Genomic DNA, 19,469 nt, shown 5'->3' with positions numbered 1-19,469 from the left:
ATGTTGGTTGTAGAAAGCGTCGCGGTTTAATGAAGCAATGAAATGTGCCAAGGAAAATGTGTTTAGTGCATTTTGAATGAGCCGCTTTGAGAATGCAAAGAAGAGAAAGTGGCCAGTCTGATGAGTAAAGAGCGGATGTTGTGCGGTGATTGTGATAGGCGGATGTGTGGAACATGTTTGCTGTTGATCGTTTTGATAAAACAGGTGGCGGGCCGCGTACGTGTTGAGGATGAGAGTCTCCATGCGGCAGTGCAAAGCGATTTGGAATTCAAGAAGTTTACCCTAACAGCTCTCGGGTGGCCTCAGCAACGCACACGCCTCCCCGTCGGGGAATTGAACCCCGGTCTCCCGCGTGACAGGCGGGGATACTCACCACTATACTAACGAGGAAGCACACAGAAAGGATCCCGACAGTTTGCCAGAGATTGCCAGCCACCTTTGGGCTTCAGAGATGTTGTGTCAGCTTGGAGGGGGCACGTTTCCATCACCATTTAGGCTTCCACTTTGGAGCCAGGCAGCCGACGCAGTACCACCGCTAAAGCTCTTGACTCAATCAATTCAATTTTATCCCTCATCCCACATCATTGATGTTACATCGCACAGTGATTTGCCTCCTCTCTGTGATGGCATACATTCAACACTTTCATCCCGTTCAGTCCTGTGACAGCTGCAGATATCTGGACGGCGGATTCGCACTTTTGTGGGCATGATATTGCACATCATCGGCCACTACATGCAAGCAGGAAACGCATATGATTTTTTTTGCTTGTTTGTTTGTTTGTTTCTTTCTTTCTTTACTTGTTTGTTTTTCTCTCTTTTCCTGGCTTTGCAACAGAAGCAAGCACGATATGCAAAATGTTTGGAGTTCTATGTTTTGGCCCACGCTGCATTATTTTTTCCCCTTTCCCGACACCACACTTTAGAAAGAAATCCTTCGTGTGGGTATCGAGAAGGATTGGCACCATGGGCTCGCCGTGGATGACTTCAGGTACACGGTGTGCAAAAGTGCAAGATGGGCGTTGTTCTCTCGTGCTCACAGAAGTTTTGATCTTGGTGTTCCAAACAAGCACTGTTTTAAGCGAGAAAGCTTTTTTGTGGCAGGAGGGAAGGGTTAACCAGAGGACAAGAAGATAAGGTCATTCGCATTCGAAGCAGACGTACAAGGAAAGAAGGATTGGTTCAGGCAGCATGTTGTTGTGTGAGCTGACTGAAAGTCGTGTGCTTTCAGATTGCATGTTAACATTCAAGAGAGAATGGCAGGATGCTGCAAGGGAATTAAAAAAAAATCAGGGCCGAGGGCTGATCACTCGAATACGTTGAGTAGCTCTTGCAAAGGGATCGCACAGGCTATGTGTATTGGGCAGGTAGTATTCCCAACACTTTCTTCAGTGCCTCTGAGCACCTTGTCTCGTTGCGCTTGTTACTGAGCCATTCGAGGTTATTAACCTTTGCCACCTTTCACTTTTTTCCGTCCAGGTGGCCCTTGCTGAAGTTTGATGGCGTACAAGGTGTGTGACCTTCCTCCTCAGATTGTCTATCTGCCTTGAACAGGTGGTGGTGTGTGGCTGCTAGAGGGTCATTTTGCTGTCAGACTATGAACGCAATGGTGTTGCTGCCGCGTGAAAGATGTAGTGAAATGTGTTGCGTCGTGGCTTATAAAGCATGTTGGTTGTAGAAAGCGTCGCGGTTTAATGAAGCAATGAAATGTGCCAAGGAAAATGTGTTTAGTGCATTTTGAATGAGCCGCTTTGAGAATGCAAAGAAGAGAAAGTGGCCAGTCTGATGAGTAAAGAGCGGATGTTGTGCGGTGATTGTGATAGGCGGATGTGTGGAACATGTTTGCTGTTGATAGTTTTGATAAAACGGGTGGCGGGCCGCGTACGTGTTGTGGATGAGAGTCTCCATGCGGCAGTGCAAAGCGATTGGGAATTCAAAAAGTTTCCCCTGACTGCTCTCGGGTGGCCTCAGCAAGGCTCACGCCTCCCCGTCAGTGAATTGAACGCCGCTCTCCCGAATGACAGGCGAGGACACTCACCACTAGACTAACGAAGAAGCACGCAGAAAATCTTCCTACAGTTTGCCAGAGATTGCCAGCCACCTTTGGGCTTCAGAGATGTTGTGTCAGCTTGGAGGGGGCACGTTTCCATCACCATTTAGGCTTCTACTTTGGAGCCAGGCAGCCGACGCAGTACCACCGCTAAAGCTCTTGACTCAATCAATTCAATTTTATCCCTCATCCCACATCATTGATGTTACATCGCACAGTGATTTGCCTCCTATCTGTGATGGCATACATTCAACACTTTCATCCAGTTCAGTCCTGTGACAGCTGCAGAGATCTGGACGGCGGATTCGCACTTTTGCGGGCTTGATATTGCACATCATCGGCCACTACAGGCAAGCAGGAAACGCATATGGTTTTTGTTTGCTTGTTTGCTTGTTTGTTTGTTTCTTTCTTTACTTGTTTGTTTTTCTCTCTTTTCCTGGCTTTGCAACAGAAGCAAGCACGATATGCAAAATACTTGGAGTTCAATGTTTTGGCCCACGCTGCATTATTCTTTTCCCCTTTCCCGAAACCACACTTTATAAAGAAATCCTTCGTGTGGGTATCGAGAAGGATTGGCACCATGGGCTCGCCGTGGATGACTTCAGGTACACGGTGTGCAAAAGTGCAAGATGGGCGTTGTTCTCTCGTGCTCACAGAAGTTTTGATCTTGGTGTTCCAAACAAGGACTGTTTTGAGCGAGAAAGCTTTTTTGTGGCAGGAGGGAAGGGTTAACCAGAGGACAAGAAGATAAGGTCATTCGCATTCGAAGCAGACGTACAAGGAAAGAAGGATTAGTTTAGGCAGCAGGTTGTTGTGTGAGCTGACTGAAAGTCGTGTGCTTTCAGATTGAATGTTAACATTCAAGAGAGAATGGCAGGATGCTGCAAGGGAATTAAAAAAAAAATCAGGGCCGAGGGCTGATCACTCGAATACGTTGAGTAGCTCTTGCAAAGGGATCGCACAGGCGATGTGTACTGGGCATGTAGCATTCCCAACACTTTCTTCAGTGCCTCTGAGCACCTTGCTCGTTGCGCTTGTTACTGAGCCATTCGAGGTTATTAAGCTTTGCCACCTTTCACTTCTTTCCGTCCAGGTGGCCCTTGCTGAAGTTTGATGGCGTACAAGGTGTGTGACCTTCCTCCTCAGATTGTCTATCTGCCTTGAACAGGTGGTGGTGTGTGGCTGCTAGAGGGTCATTTTGCTGTCAGACTATGAACGCAATGGTGTTGCTGCCGCGTGAAAGATGTAGTGAAATGTGTTGCGTCGTGGCTTATAAAGCATGTTGGTTGTAGAAAGCGTCGCGGTTTAATGAAGCAATGAAATGTGCCAAGGAAAATGTGTTTAGTGCATTTTGAATGAGCCGCTTTGAGAATGCAAAGAAGAGAAAGTGGCCAGTCTGATGAGTAAAGAGCGGATGTTGTGCGGTGATTGTGATAGGCGGATGTGTGGAACATGTTTGCTGTTGATAGTTTTGATAAAACGGGTGGCGGGCCGCGCACGTTTTGTGGATGAGAGTCTCCATGCGGCAGTGCAAAGCGATTTGGAATTCAAAAAGTTTCCCCTAATAGCTCTCAGGTGGCTTCAGCAGCGCTCACGCCTCCTCGTCCGGGAATTGAATCCCGGTCGCCCGCGTGACAGGCGGGGATACTCACCACTATACTAACGAGGAAGCACATAGAGCAACTTCCTACAGTTTGCCAGAGATTGCCAGCCACCTTTGGGCTTCATAGATGTTGTGTCAGCTTGCAGGGGGGCTCGTTTCCATCACCATTTAGGCTTCTACTTTGGAGCCAGGCAGCCGACGCAGTATCTCCGCTAAAGCTCTTGACTCAATCAATTCAATTATATCCCTCATCCCACATCATTGATGTTACATCGCACAGTGATTTGCCTCCTCTCTGTGATGGCATACATTCAACACTTTCATCCAGTTCAGTCCTGTGACAGCTGCAGAGATCTGCACTTTTGCGGGCTTGATATTGCACATCATCAGCCACTACAGGCAAGCAGGAAACGCATATGGTTTTTTTTTTGCTTGTTTGCTTGTTTGTTTCTTTCTTTCTTTACTTGTTTGTTTTTCTCTCTTTTCCTGGCTTTGCAACAGAAGCAAGCACGATATGCAAAATATTTGGAGTTCAATGTTTTGGCCCACGCTGCATTATTCTTTTCCCCTTTCCCGACATCACACTTTAGAAAGAAATCCTTCGTGTGGGTATCGAGAAGGATTGGCACCATGGGCTCGCCGTGGATGACTTCAGGTACACGGTGTGCAAAAGTGCAAGATGGGCGTTGTTCTATCGTGCTCACAGAAGTTTTGATCTTGGTGTTCCAAACAAGGACTGTTTTGAGCGAGCAAGATTTTTTGTGGCAGGAGGGAAGGGTTAACCAGAGGACAAGAAGATAAGGTGATTCGCATTCGAAGCAGACGTACAAGGAAAGAAGGATTAGTTTAGGCAGCATGTTGTTGTGTGAGCTGACTGAAAGTCGTGTGCTTTCAGATTGAATGTTCACATTCAAGAGAGAATGGCAGGATGCTGCAAGGGAATTTAAAAAAAAAATCAGGGCCGAGGGCTGATCACTCGAATACGTTGAGTAGCTCTTGCAAAGGGATCGCACAGGCTATGTGTATTGGGCATGTAGCATTCCCAACACTTTCTTCAGTGCCTCTGAGCACCTTGTCTCGTTGCGCTTGTTACTGAGCCATTCGAGGTTATTAACCTTTGCCACCTTTCACTTCTTTCCGTCCAGGTGGCCCTTGCTGAAGTTTGATGGCGTACAAGGTGTGTGACCTTCCTCCTCAGATTGTCTATCTGCCTTGAACAGGTGGTGGTGTGTGGCTGCTAGAGGGTCATTTTGCTGTCAGACTATGAACGCAATGGTGTTGCTGCCGCGTGAAAGATGTAGTGAAATGTGTTGCGTCGTGGCTTATAAAGCATGTTGGTTGTAGAAAGCGTCGCGGTTTAATGAAGCAATGAAATGTGCCAAGGAAAATGTGTTTAGTGCATTTTGAATGAGCCGCTTTGTGAAGGCAAAGAAGGGAAAGTGGCCAATCTGATGAGTAAAGAGCGGATGTTGTGCGGTGATTGTGATAGGCGGATGTGTGGAACATGTTTGCTGTTGATAGTTTTGATAAAACGGGTGGAGGGCCGCCTACGTGTTGTGGATGAGAGTCTCCATGCGGCAGTGCAAAGCGATTTGGAATTCAAAAAGTTTCCCAGAACAGCTCTCGGGTGGCCTCAGCAACGCTCACGCCTCCCCGTCGGGGAACTGAACGCCAGTCGCCCGCGTGACAGGCGGGGACACTCACCACTATACTAACGAGGAAGCACACAGAAAGGCTTCCTACAGTTTGCCAGAGATTGCCAGCCACCTTTGGGCTTCATAGATGTTGTGTCAGCTTGGAGGGGGCACGTTTCCATCACCATTTTGGCTTCTACTTTGGAGCCAGGCAGCCGACGCAGTATCTCCGCTAAAGCTCTTGACTCAATCAATTCAATTTTATCCCTCATCCCACATCATTGATGTTACATCGCACAGTGATTTGCCTCTTCTCTGTGATGGCATACATTCAGCACTTTCATCCAGTTCAGTCCTGTGACAGCTGCAGAGATCTGCACTTTTGCGGGCTTGATATTGCACATCATCAGCCACTACAGGCAAGCAGGAAACGCATATGGTTTTTTTTTTGCTTGTTTGCTTGTTTGTTTCTTTCTTTCTTTACTCGTTTGTTTTTCTCTCTTTTCCTGGCTTTGCAACAGAAGCAAGCACGATATGCAAAATATTTGGAGTTCAATGTTTTGGCCCACTTTGCATTATTCTTTTCCCCTTTCCCGACATCACACTTTAGAAAGAAATCCTTCGTGTGGGTATCGAGAAGGATTGGCACCATGGGCTCGCCGTGGATGACTTCAGGTACACGGTGTGCAAAAGTGCAAGATGGGCGTTGTTCTATCGTGCTCACAGAAGTTTTGATCTTGGTGTTCCAAACAAGGACTGTTTTGAGCGAGCAAGATTTTTTGTGGCAGGAGGGAAGGGTTAACCAGAGGACAAGAAGATAAGGTGATTCGCATTCGAAGCAGACGTACAAGGAAAGAAGGATTAGTTTAGGCAGCATGTTGTTGTGTGAGCTGACTGAAAGTCGTGTGCTTTCAGATTGAATGTTAACATTCAAGAGAGAATGGCAGGATGCTGCAAGGGAATTTAAAAAAAAATCAGGGCCGAGGGCTGATCACTCGAATACGTTGAGTAGCTCTTGCAAAGGGATCGCACAGGCTATGTGTATTGGGCATGTAGCATTCCCAACACTTTCTTCAGTGCCTCTGAGCACCTTGTCTCGTTGCGCTTGTTACTGAGCCATTCGAGGTTATTAACCTTTGCCACCTTTCACTTCTTTCCGTCCAGGTGGCCCTTGCTGAAGTTTGATGGCGTACAAGGTGTGTGACCTTCCTCCTCAGATTGTCGATCTGCCTTGAACAGGTGGTGGTGTGTGGCTGCTAGAGGGCTATTTTGCTGTCAGACTATGAACGCAATGGTGTTGCTGCCGCGTGAAAGATGTAGTGAAATGTGTTGCGTCGTGGCTTATAAAGCATGTTGGTTGTAGAAAGCGTCGCGGTTTAATGAAGCAATGAAATGTGCCAAGGAAAATGTGTTTAGTGCATTTTGAATGAGCCGCTTTGAGAATGCAAAGAAGAGAAAGTGGCCAGTCTGATGAGTAAAGAGCGGATGTTGTGCGGTGATTGTGATAGGCGGATGTGTGGAACATGTTTGCTGTTGATAGTTTTGATAAAACGGGTGGCGGGCCGCGTACGTGTTGTGGATGAGAGTCTCCATGCGGCAGTGCAAAGCGATTTGGAATTCAAAAAGTTTCCCCTAACAGCTCTCGTGTGGCCTCAGCAACGCTCACGCCTCCCCGTCGGAGAATTGAACCCCAGTCTCCCGCGTGATAGGTGGGGATACTCACCACTATACTAACGAGGAAGCACACAGAAAAGTTTACGACAGTTTGCCAGAGATTGCCAGCCACCTTTGGGCTTCAGAGACGTTGTGTCAGCTTGGAGGGGGCACGTTTCCATCACCATTTAGGCTTCTACTTTGGAGCCAGGCAGCCGACGCAGTATCTCGGCTGAAGCTCTTGACTCAATCAATTCAATTTTATCCCTCATCCCACATCATTGATGTTACATCGCACAGTGATTTGCCTCCTCTCTGTGATGGCATACATTCAACACTTTCATCCAGTTCAGTCCTGTGACAGCTGCAGAGATCTGGACGGCGGATTCGCACTTTTGCGGGCTTGATATTGCACATCATCGGCCACTACAGGCAAGCAGGAAACGCATATGGTTTTTTTTTGCTTGTTTGCTTGTTTGTTTCTTTCTTTCTTTACTTGTTTGTTTTTCTCTCTTTTCCTGGCTTTGCAACAGAAGCAAGCACGATATGCAAAATACTTGGAGTTCAATGTTTTGGCCCACGCTGCATTATTCTTTTCCCCTTTCCCTACACCACAATTTAGAAAGAAATCCTTCGTGTGGGTATCGAGAAGGATTGGCACCATGGGCTTGCCGTGGATGACTTCAGGTACACGGTGTGCAAAAGTGCAAGATGGGCGTTGTTCTCTCGTGCTCACAGAAGTTTTGATCTTGGTGTTCCAAACAAGGACTGTTTTGAGCGAGAAAGCTTTTTTGTGGCAGGAGGGAAGGGTTAACCAGAGGACAAGAAGATAAGGTGATTCGCATTCGAAGCAGACGTACAAGGAAAGAAGGATTAGTTTAGGCAGCACGTTGTTGTGTGAGCTGACTGAAAGTCGTGTGCTTTCAGATTGAATGTTAACATTCAAGAGAGAATGGCAGGATGCTGCAAGGGAATTAAAAAAAAATCAGGGCCGAGGGCTGATCACTCGAATACGTTGAGTCGCTCTTGCAAAGGGATCGCACAGGCTATGTGTATTGGGCATGTAGCATTCCCAAGACTTTCTTCAGTGCCTCTGAGCGCCTTGTCTCGTTGCGCTTGTTACTGAGCCATTCGAGGTTATTAACCTTTGCCACCTTTCACTTCTTTCCGTCCAGGTGGCCCTTGCTGAAGTTTGATGGCGTACAAGGTGTGTGACCTTCCTCCTCAGATTGTCTATCTGCCTTGAACAGGTGGTGGTGTGTGGCTGCTAGAGGGCTATTTTGCTGTCAGACTATGAACGCAATGGTGTTGCTGCCGTGTGAAAGATGTAGTGAAATGTGTTGCGTCGTGGCTTATAAAGCATGTTGGTTGTAGAAAGCGTCGCGGTTTAATGAAGCAATGAAATGTGCCAAGGAAAATGTGTTTAGTGCATTTTGAATGAGCCGCTTTGTGAATGCAAATAAGAGAAAGTGGCCAGTCTGATGAGTAAAGAGCGGATGTTGTGCGGTGATTGTCATAGGCGGATGTGTGGAACATGTTTGCTGTTGATAGTTTTGATAAAACGGGTGGCGGGCCGCGGACGTGTTGTGGATGAAAGTCTCCATGCCGCAGTGCAAAGCGATTTGGAATTCAAAAAGTTTCCCATAACAGCTCTCGGGTGGCCTCAGCAAGGCTCACGCCTCCCCGTCGGGGAATTGAACCCCGGTCTCCCGCGTGATAGGCGAGGATACTCACCACTATACTATCGAGGAAGCACACAGGAAGGCTTCCTACAGTTTGCCAGAGATTGCCACCCACCTTTGGGCTTCAGAGATGTTGTGTCAGCTTGGAGGGGGCAAATTTCCATCACCATTTCGGCTTCTACTTTGGAGCCAGGCAGCCGACGCAGTACCACCGCTAAAGCTCTTGACTCAGTCAATTCAATTTTATCCCTCATCCCACATCATTGATGTTACATCGCACAGTGATTTGCCTCCTCTCTGTGATGGCATATATTCAACACTTTCATCCAGTTCAGTCCTGTGACAGCTGCAGAGATCTGGACGGCGGATCCGCACTTTTGCGGGCTTGATATTGCACATCATCGGCCACTGCAGGCAAGCAGGAAACGCATATGGTTTCTTTTTGCTTGTTTGCTTGTTTGTTTCTTTCTTTCTTTACTTGTTTGTTTTTCTCTCTTTTCCTGGCTTTGCAACAGAAGCAAGCACGATATGCAAAATACTTGGAGTTCAATGTTTTGGCCCACGCTGCATTATTCTTTTCCCCTTTCCCGACACCACACTTTAGAAAGAAATCCTTCGTGTGGGTATCGAGAAGGATTGGCACCATGGGCTCGCCGTGGATGACTTCAGGTACACGGTGTGCAAAAGTGCAAGATGGGCGTTGTTCTCTCGTGCTCACAGAAGTTTTGATCTTGGTGTTCCAAACAAGGACTGTTTTGAGCGACAAAGCTTTTTTGTGGCAGGAGGGAAGGGTTAACCAGAGGACAAGAAGATAAGGTGATTCGCATTCGAAGCAGACGTACAAGGAAAGAAGGATTAGTTCAGGCAGCATGTTGTTGTGTGAGCTGACTGAAAGTCGTGTGCTTTCAGATTGAATGTTAACATTCAAGAGAGAATGGCAGGATGCTGCAAGGGAATTAAAAAAAAATCAGGGCCGAGGGCTGATCACTCGAATACGTTGAGTAGCTCTTGCAAAGGGATCGCACAGGCTATGTGTATTGGGCATGTAGCATTCCCAACACTTTCTTCAGTGCCTCTGAGCACCTTGTCTCGTTGCGCTTGTTACTGAGCCATTCGAGGTTATTAAGCTTTGCCACCTTTCACTTCTTTCCGTCCAGGTGGCCCTTGCTGAAGTTTGATGGCGTACAAGGTGTGTGACCTTCCTCCTCAGATTATCTATCTGCCTTGAACAGGTGGTGGTGTGTGGCTGCTGGAGGTTCATTTTGCTGTCAGACTATGAACGCAATGGTGTTGCTGCCGCGTGAAAGATGTAGTGAAATTTGTTGCGTCGTGGCTTATAAAGCATGTTGGTTGTAGAAAGCGTCGCGGTTTAATGAAGCAATGAAATGTGCCAAGGAAAATGTGTTTAGTGCATTTTGAATGAGCCGCTTTGAGAATGGAAAGAAGAGAAAGTGGCCAGTCTGATGAGTAAAGAGCGGATGTTGTGCGGTGATTGTGATAGGCGGATGTGTGGAACATGTTTGCTGTTGATAGTTTTGATAAAACGGGTGGCGGGCCGCGTACGTGTTGTGGATGAGAGTCTCCATGCGGCAGTGCAAAGCGATTTGGAATTCAAAAAGTTTCCCCTAACAGCTCTCGGGTGGCCTCAGCAACGCTCACGCCTCCCAGTCCGGGAATTGAATCCCCAGTCTCCCGCGTGACAGGCGGGGAAACTCACCACTATACTAACGAGGAAGCACACAGAAAGGCTTCCTACAGTTTGCCAGAGATTGCCAGCCACCTTTGGGCTTCAGAGATGTTGTGTCAGCTTGGAGGGGGCACGTTTCCATCACCATTTAGGCTTCTACTTTGGAGCCAGGCAGCCGACGCAGTACCACCGCTAAAGCTCTTGACTCAATCAATTCAATTTTATCCCTCATCCCACATCATTGATGTTACATCGCACAGTGATTTGCCTCCTCTCTGTGATGGCATATATTCAACACTTTCATCCAGTTCAGTCCTGTGACAGCTGCAGAGATCTGGACGGCGGATTCGCACTTTTGCGGGCTTGATATTGCACATCATCGGCCACTGCAGGCAAGCAGGAAACGCACATGGTTTCTTTTTGCTTGTTTGCTTGTTTGTTTCTTTCTTTCTTTACTTGTTTGTTTTTCTCTCTTTTCCTGGCTTTGCAACAGAAGCAAGCACGATATGCAAAATACTTGGAGTTCAATGTTTTGGCCCACGCTGCATTATTCTTTTCCCCTTTCCCGACACCACACTTTAGAAAGAAATCCTTCGTGTGGGTATCGAGAAGGATTGGCACCATGGGCTCGCCGTGGATGACTTCAGGTACACGGTGTGCAAAAGTGCAAGATGGGCGTTGTTCTCTCGTGCTCACAGAAGTTTTGATCTTGGTGTTCCAAACAAGGACTGTTTTGAGCGACAAAGCTTTTTTGTGGCAGGAGGGAAGGGTTAACCAGAGGACAAGAAGATAAGGTGATTCGCATTCGAAGCAGACGTACAAGGAAAGAAGGATTAGTTTAGGCAGCATGTTGTTGTGTGAGCTGACTGAAAGTCGTGTGCTTTCAGATTGAATGTTAACATTCAAGAGAGAATGGCAGGATGCTGCAAGGGAATTAAAAAAAAATCAGGGCCGAGGGCTGATCACTCGAATACGTTGAGCAGCTCTTGCAAAGGGATCGCACAGGCTATGTGTATTGGGCATGTAGCATTCCCAACACTTTCTTCAGTGCCTCTGAGCACCTTGTCTCGTTGCACTTGTTACTGAGCCATTCGAGGTTATTAACCTTTGCCACCTTTCACTTCTTTCCGTCCAGGTGGCCCTTGCTGAAGTTTGATGGCGTACAAGGTGTGTGACCTTCCTCCTCAGATTATCTATCTGCCTTGAACAGGTGGTGGTGTGTGGCTGCTGGAGGGTCATTTTGCTGTCAGACTATGACGCAATGGTGTTGCTGCCGCGTGAAAGATGTCGTGAAATGTGTTGCGTCGTGGCTTATAAAGCATGTTGGTTGTAGAAAGCGTCGCGGTTTAATGAAGCAATGAAATGTGCCAAGGAAAATGTGTTTAGTGCATTTTGAATGAGCCGCTTTGAGAATGCAAAGAAGAGAAAGTGGCCAGTCTGATGAGTAAAGAGCGGATGTTGTGCGGTGATTGTGATAGGCGGATGTGTGGAACATGTTTGCTGTTGATAGTTTTGATAAAACAGGTGGCGGGCCGCGTTGTGGATGAGAGTCGCCATGCAGCAGTGCAAAGCGATTCGGAATTCAAGGAGTTTCTCCAACAAGCTGTCGGGTGGCCTCAGCAACACTCACGCCTCCCCGTCGGGGAATTGAACCCCGGTCTCCCGCGTGACAGGCGGGGATACTCACCACTATACTAACGAGGAAGCACACAGAAAGGCTTCCGACAGTTTGCCAGAGATTGCCAGCCACCTTTGGGCTTCAGAGATGTTGTGTCAGCTTGGAGGGGGCACGTTTCCATCACCATTTAGGCTTCTACTTTGGAGCCAGGCAGCCGACGCAGTACCACCGCTAAAGCTCTTGACTCAATCAATTCAATTTTATCCCTCATCCCACATCATTGATGTTACATCGCACAGTGATTTGCCTCCTCTCTGTGATGGCATACATTCAACACTTTCATCCAGTTCAGTCCTGTGACAGCTGCAGAGATCTGGACGGCGGATTCGCACTTTTGCGGGCTTGATATTGCACATCATCGGCCACTGCAGGCAAGCAGGAAACGCATATGATTTTTTTTTGCTTGTTTGCTTGTTTGTTTCTTTCTTTCTTTACTTGTTTGTTTTTCTCTCTTTTCCTGGATTTGCAACAGAAGCAAGCACGATATGCAAAATACTTGGAGTTCAATGTTTTGGCCCACGCTGCATTATTCTTTTCCCCTTTCCCGACACCACACTTTAGAAAGAAATCCTTCGTGTGGGTATCGAGAAGGATTGGCACCATGGGCTCGCCGTGGATGACTTCAGGTACACGGTGTGCAAAAGTGCAAGATGGGCGTTGTTCTCTCGTGCTCACAGAAGTTTTGATCTTGGTGTTCCAAACAAGGACTGTTTTGAGCGAGAAAGCTTTTTTGTGGCAGGAGGGAAGGGTTAACCAGAGGACAAGAAGATAAGGTGATTCGCATTCGAAGCAGACGTACAAGGAAAGAAGGATTAGTTACGGCAGCATGTTGTTGTGTGAGCTGACTGAAAGTCGTGTGCTTTCAGATTGAATGTTAACATTCAAGAGAGAATGGCAGGATGCTGCAAGGGAATTAAAAAAAAAATCAGGGCCGAGGGCTGATCACTCGAATACGTTGAGTAGCTCTTGCAAAGGGATCGCACAGGCTATGTGTATTGGGCATGTAGCATTCCCAACACTTTCTTCAGTGCCTCTGAGCACCTTGTCTCATTGCGCTTGTTACTGAGCCATTCGAGGTTATTAACCTTTGCCACCTTTCACTTCTTTCCGTCCAGGTGGCCCTTGCTGAAGTTTGATGGCGTACAAGGTGTGTGACCTTCCTCCTCAGATTGTCTATCTGCCTTGAAAAGGTGGTGGTGTGTGGCTGCTAGAGGGTTATTTTGCTGTCAGACTATGAACGCAATGGTGTTGCTGCCGCGTGAAAGATGTAGTGAAATGTGTTGCGTCGTGGCTTACAAAGCATGTTGGTTGTGGAAAGCGTCGCGGTTTAATGAAGCAATTAAATGTGCCAAGGAAAATGTGTTTAGTGCATTTTGAATGAGCCGCTTTGTGAATGCAAAGAAGAGAAAGTGGCCAGTCTGATGAGTAAAGAGCGGATGTTGTGCGGTGATTGTGATAGGCGGATGTGTGGAACATGTTTGCTGTTGATAGTTTTGATAAAACGGGTGGCGGGCCGCGTACGTGTTGTGGATGAGAGTCTCCATGCGGCAGTGCAAAGCGATTTGGAATTCAAAAAGTTTTCTATTCCCGCTCTGGGGTGGCCTCAACAACGCTCATTCCTCCCCGTCGGGGAATTGAACCCCGGTGTCCCGCGTGACAGGCGGGGATACTCACCACTATACTAACGAGGAAGCAGATGGAGCCGCTCCCTCCAGTTTTCCAGAGATTGCCAGCCACCTTTGGGCTTCATCGATGTTGTGTCAGCTTGGAGGGGGGCACGTTTCCATCACCCTTTAGGCTTCTACTTTGGAGCCAGGCAGCCGACGCAGTACCACCGCTAAAGCTCTTGACTCAATCAATTCAATTTTATCCCTCATCCCACATCATTGATGTTACATCGCACAGTGATTTGCCTCCTCTCTGTGATGGCATACATTCAACACTTTCATCCAGTTCAGTCCTGTGACAGCTGCAGAGATCTGGACGGCGGATTCGCACTTTTGCGGGCTTGATATTGCACATCATCGGCCACTACAGGCAAGCAGGAAACCCATATGATTTTTTTTTGCTTGTTTGTTTGTTTGTTTGTTTCTTTCTTTACTTGTTTGTTTTTCTCTCTTTTCCTGGCTTTGCAACAGAAGCAAGCACGATATGCAAAATATTTGGAGTTCAATGTTTTGGCCCACGCTGCATTATTCTTTTCCCCTTTCCCGACACCACACTTTAGAAAGAAATCCTTCGTGTGGGTATCGAGAAGGATTGGCACCATGGGCTCGCCGTGGATGACTTCAGGTACACGGTGTGCAAAAGTGCAAGATGGGCGTTGTTCTATCGTGCTCACAGACGTTTTGATCTTGGTGTTCCAAACAAGGACTGTTTTGAGCGAGAAAGCTTTTTTGTGGCAGGAGGGAAGGGTTAACCAGAGGACAAGAAGATAAGGTGATTCGCATTCGAAGCAGACGTACAAGGAAAGAAGGATTAGTTTAGGCAGCATGTTGTTGTGTGAGCAGACTGAAAGTCGTGTGCTTTCAGATTGAATGTTAACATTCAAGAGAGAATGGCAGGATGCTGCAAGGGAATTAAAAAAAAAATCAGGGCCGAGGGCTGATCACTCGAATAGGTTGAGTAGCTCTTGCAAAGGGATCGCACAGGCTATGTGTATTGGGCATGTAGCATTCCCAACACTTTCTTCAGTGCCTCTGAGCACCTTGTCTCGTTGCGCTTGTTACTGAGCCATTCGAGGTTATTAACCTTTGCCACCTTTCACTTATTTCCGTCCAGGTGGCCCTTGCTGAAGTTTGATGGCGTACAAGGTGTGTGACCTTCCTCCTCAGATTGTCGATCTGCCTTGAACAGGTGGTGGTGTGTGGCTGCTAGAGGGTCATTTTGCTGTCAGACTATGAACGCAATGGTGTTGCTGCCGCGTGAAAGATGTAGTGAAAAGTGTTGCGTCGTGGCTTATAAAGCATGTTGGTTGTCGAAAGCACCGCGGTTTAATGAAGCAATGAAATGTGCCAAGGAAAATGTGTTTAGTGCATTTTGAATGAGCCGCTTTGTGAATGCAAAGAAGAGAAAGTGGCCAGTCTGATGAGTCAAGAGCAGATGTTGTGCGGTGATTGTGATAGGCGGATGTGTGGAACATGTTTGCTGTTGATAGTTTTGATAAAACGGGTGGCTGGCCGCGTACGTGTTGTGGATGAGAGTCTCCATGCGGCAGTGCAAAGCGATTTGGAATTCAAAAAGTTTCCTCTAACAGCTTTCGGGTGGCCTGAGCAACGCTCACGCCTTTCCGTCGGGGAATTGAACCCCAGTCTCCCGCGTGACAAGCAGGTATACTCACCACTATACTAGCGAGGAAGGACACAGAGATGCTTTTTACAGTTTGCCAGAGATTGCCAGCCACCTTTGGGCTTCATAGATGTTGTGTCAGCTTGGAGGGGGCACGTTTCCATCACCATTTAGGCTTCTGCTTTGGAGCCAGGCAGCCGACGCAGTACCACCGCTAAAGCTCTTGACTCAATCAATTCAATTTTATCCCTCATCCCACATCATTGATGTTACATCGCACAGTGATTTGCCTCCTCTCTGTGATGGCATACATTCAACACTTTCATCCAGTTCAGTCCTGTGACAGGTGCAGAGATCTGGACGGCGGATTCGCACTTTTGCGGGCTTGATATTGCACATCATCAGCCATTACAGGCAAGCAGGAAACGCATATGTTTTTTTTTGCTTGTTTGCTTGTTTCTTTCTTTCTTTCTTTACTTGTTTGTTTTTCTCTCTTTTCCTGGCTTTGCAACAGAAGCAAGCACGATATGCAAAATACTTGGAGTTCAATGTTTTGGCCCACGCTGCATTATTCTTTTCCCCTTTCCCGACACCACACTTTAGAAAGAAATCCTTCGTGTGGGTATCGAGAAGGATTGGCACCATGGGCTCGCCGTGGATGACTTCAGGTACACGGTGTGCAAAAGTGCAAGATGGGCGTTGTTCTCTCGTGCTCACAGAAGTTTTGATCTTGGTGTTCCAAACAAGGACTGTTTTGAGCGAGAAAGCTTTTTTGTGGCAGGAGGGAAGGGTTAACCAGAGGACAAGAAGATAAGGTGATTCGCATTCGAAGCAGACGTACAAGGAAAGAAGGATTAGTTTAGGCAGCATGTTGTTGTGTGAGCTGACTGAAAGTCGTGTGCTTTCAGATTGAATGTTAACATTCAAGAGAGAATGGCAGGATGCTGCAAGGGAATTTAAAAAAAATCAGGGCCGAGGGCTGATCACTCGAATACGTTGAGTACCTCTTGCAAAGGGATCGCACAGTCTATGTGTATTGGGCATGTAGATTTCCCAACACTTTCTTCAGTGCCTCTGAGCACCTTGTCTCGTTGCGCTTGTTACTGAGCCATTCGAGGTTATTAACCTTTGCCACCTTTCACTTCTTTCCGTCCAGGTGGCCCTTGCTGAAGTTTGATGGCGTACAAGGTGTGTGACCTTCCTCCTCACATTGTCTATCTGCCTTGAACAGGTGGTGGTGTGTGGCTGCTAGAGGGTTATTTTGCTGTCAGACTATGAACGCAATGGTGTTGCTGCCGGGTGAAAGATGTAGTGAAATGTGTTGCGTCGTGGCTAATCAAGCATGTTGGTTGTAGAAAGCGTCGCGGTTTAATGAAGCAATGAAATGTGCCAAGGAAAATGTGTTTAGTGCATTTGGAATGAGCCGCTTTGTGAATGCAAAGAAGAGAAAGTGGCCAGTCTGATGAGTAAAGAGCGGATGTTGTGCGGTGATTGTGATAGGCAGATGTGTGGAACATGTTTGCTGTTGATAGTTTTGATAAAACAGGTGGCGGGCCGCGTACGTGTTGTGGATGAGAGTCTCCATGCGGCAGTGCAAAGCGATTTGGAATTCAAAAAGGTTTCTCTCACTGCTCTCGGGTGGCCTCAGCAACGCTCACGCCTCCCCGTCGGGGAATTGAACATCGGTCTCCCGCGTGACAAGCGGGGATACTCACCACTATACTAACGAGGAAGCAGATGGAGCCGCTCCCTCCAGTTTTCCAGAGATTGCCAGCCACCTTTGGGCTTCATCAATGTTGTGTCAGCTTGGAGGGGGGCACGTTTCCATCACCATTTAGGCTTCTACTTTGGAGCCAGGCAGCCGACGCAGTACCACCGCTAAAGCTCTTGACTCAATCAATTCAATTTTATCCCTCATCCCACATCATTGATGTTACATCGCACAGTGATTTGCCTCCTCTCTGTGATGGCATACATTCAACACTTTCATCCAGTTCAGTCCTGTGACAGCTGCAGAGATCTGGACGGCGGATTCGCACTTTTGCGGGCTTGATATTGCACATCATCGGCCACTACAGGCAAGCAGGAAACGCATATGGTTTTTTTTTGCTTGTTTGCTTGTTTGTTTCTTTCTTTCTTTACTTGTTTGTTTTTCTCTCTTTTCCTGGCTTTGCAACAGAAGCAAGCACGATATGCAAAATACTTGGAGTTCAATGTTTTGGCCCACGCTGCATTATTCTTTTCCCCTTTCCCGACACCACACTTTAGAAAGAAATCCTTCGTGTGGGTATCGAGAAGGATTGGCACCATGGGCTCGCCGTGGATGACTTCAGGTACACGGTGTGCAAAAGTGCAAGATGGGCGTTGTTCTCTCGTGCTCACAGAAGTTTTGATCTTGGTGTTCCAAACAAGGACTGTTTTGAGCGAGAAAGCTTTTTTGTGGCAGGAGGGAAGGGTTAACCAGAGGACAAGAAGATAAGGTGATTCGCATTCGAAGCAGACATACAAGGAAAGAAGGATTAGTTTAGGCAGCATGTTGTTGTGTGAGCTGACTGAAAGTCGTGTGCTTTCAGATTGAATGTTAACATTCAAGAGAGAATGGCAGGATGCTGCAAGGGAATTAAAAAGAAAACAGGGCCGAGGGCTGATCACTCGAATACGTTGAGTAGCTCTTGCAAAGGGATCGCACAGGCTATGTGTATTGGGCATGTAGCATTCCCAACACTTTCTTCAGTGCCTCTGAGCACCTTGTCTCGTTGCGCTTGTTACTGAGCCATTCGAGGTTATTAACCTTTGCCACCTTTCACTTCTTTCCGTCCAGGTGGCTCTTGCTGAAGTTTGATGGCGTACAAGGTGTGTGACCTTCCTCCTCAGATTGTCTATCTGCCTTGAACAGGTGGTGGTGTGTTTCTGCTAGAGGGTCAGTTTGCTGTCAGACTATGAACGCAATGGTGTTGCTGCCGCGTGAAAGATGTAGTGAAATGTGTTGCGTCGTGGCTTATAAAGCATGTTGGTTGCAGAAAGCGTCGCGGTTTAATGAAGCAATGAAATGTGCCAAGGAAAATGTGTTTAGTGCATTTTGAATGAGCCACTTTGAGAATGCAAAGAAGAGAAAGTGGCCTGTCTGATGAGTAAAGAGCGGATGTTGTGCGGTGATTGTGATAGGCGGATGTGTGGAACATGTTTGCTGTTGATCGTTTTGATAAAACGGGTGGCGGGCCGCGTCCGTGTTGTGGATGAGAGTCTCCATGCGGCAGTGCAAAGCGATTTGGAATTCAAAAAGTTTCCCCTAACAGCTCTCGGGTGGTCTCAGCAACGCTCACGCCTCCCCGTCGGGAAATTGAACCCCGGTCTCCCGCGTGACAGGCGGGGATACTCACCACTATACTAACGAGGAAGCACACAGACAGGCTTCCTACAGTTTGCCAGAGATTGCCAGCCACCTTTGGGCTTCAGAGATGTTGTGTCAGCTTGGAGGGGGCACGTTTCCATCACCATTTAGGCTTCTACTTTGGAGCCAGGAAGCCGACGCAGTACCACCGCTAAAGCTCTTGACTCAATCAATTCCATTTTATCCCTCATCCCACATCATTGATGTTACATCGCACAGTGATTTGCCTCCTCTCTGTGATGGCATACATTCAACACTTCCATCCAGTTCAGTCCTGTGACAGCTGCAGAGATCTGGACGGCGGATTCGCACTTTTGCGGGCTTGATATTGCACTTCATCGGCCACTACAGGCAAGCAGGAAACGCATATGGTTTTGTTTTGCTGGTTTGCTTGTTTGTTTCTTTCTTTCTTTACTTGTTTGTTTTTCTCTCTTTTCCTGGCTTTGCAACAGAAGCAAGCACGATATGCAAAATACTTGGAGTTCAATGTTTTGGCCCACGCTGCATTATTCTTTTCCCCTTTCCCGACACCACACTTTAGAAAGAAATCCTTCGTGTGGGTATCGAGAAGGATTGGCACCATGGGCTCGCCGTGGATGACTTCAGGTACACGGTTTGCAAAAGTACAAGATGGGCGTTGTTCTCTCGTGCTCACAGAAGTTTTGATCTTGGTGTTCCAAACAAGGACTGTTTTGAGCGAGAAAGCTTTTTTGTGGCAGGAGGGAAGGGTTAACCAGAGGACAAGAAGATAAGGTGATTCGCATTCGAAGCAGACGTACAAGGAAAGAAGGATTAGTTTAGGCAGC

General features: G+C 47.3%; 4 non-coding genes across 4 annotated transcripts; all 4 read right to left on the bottom strand.

Moving 5' to 3' along the window:
• Positions 1 to 318: 318 nt before the first annotated feature.
• trnad-guc (transfer RNA aspartic acid (anticodon GUC)) lies at positions 319 to 390 on the bottom strand. The gene has a single exon. It is a non-coding gene; the product is annotated as a tRNA-Asp (tRNA).
• Positions 391 to 11,938: 11,548 nt separating this feature from the next.
• On the bottom strand, positions 11,939 to 12,010 carry trnad-guc (transfer RNA aspartic acid (anticodon GUC)). The gene has a single exon. It is a non-coding gene; the product is annotated as a tRNA-Asp (tRNA).
• A 1,593-nt stretch (positions 12,011 to 13,603) lies between these two features.
• Positions 13,604 to 13,675, bottom strand: trnad-guc (transfer RNA aspartic acid (anticodon GUC)). Its single transcript has one exon. It is a non-coding gene; the product is annotated as a tRNA-Asp (tRNA).
• Positions 13,676 to 18,597: 4,922 nt separating this feature from the next.
• Positions 18,598 to 18,669, bottom strand: trnad-guc (transfer RNA aspartic acid (anticodon GUC)). Its single transcript has one exon. It is a non-coding gene; the product is annotated as a tRNA-Asp (tRNA).
• Between the last annotated feature and the right edge of the window lie 800 nt (positions 18,670 to 19,469).

This window comes from Heterodontus francisci, chromosome 34 (genome assembly GCF_036365525.1).
Source record: "Heterodontus francisci isolate sHetFra1 chromosome 34, sHetFra1.hap1, whole genome shotgun sequence".
Classification (NCBI taxonomy): Eukaryota; Metazoa; Chordata; class Chondrichthyes; order Heterodontiformes; family Heterodontidae; genus Heterodontus; species Heterodontus francisci.
The sequence above is the reverse complement of the archived record's forward strand: the minus strand, read 5'-3'. Positions and strand labels throughout refer to the sequence as shown.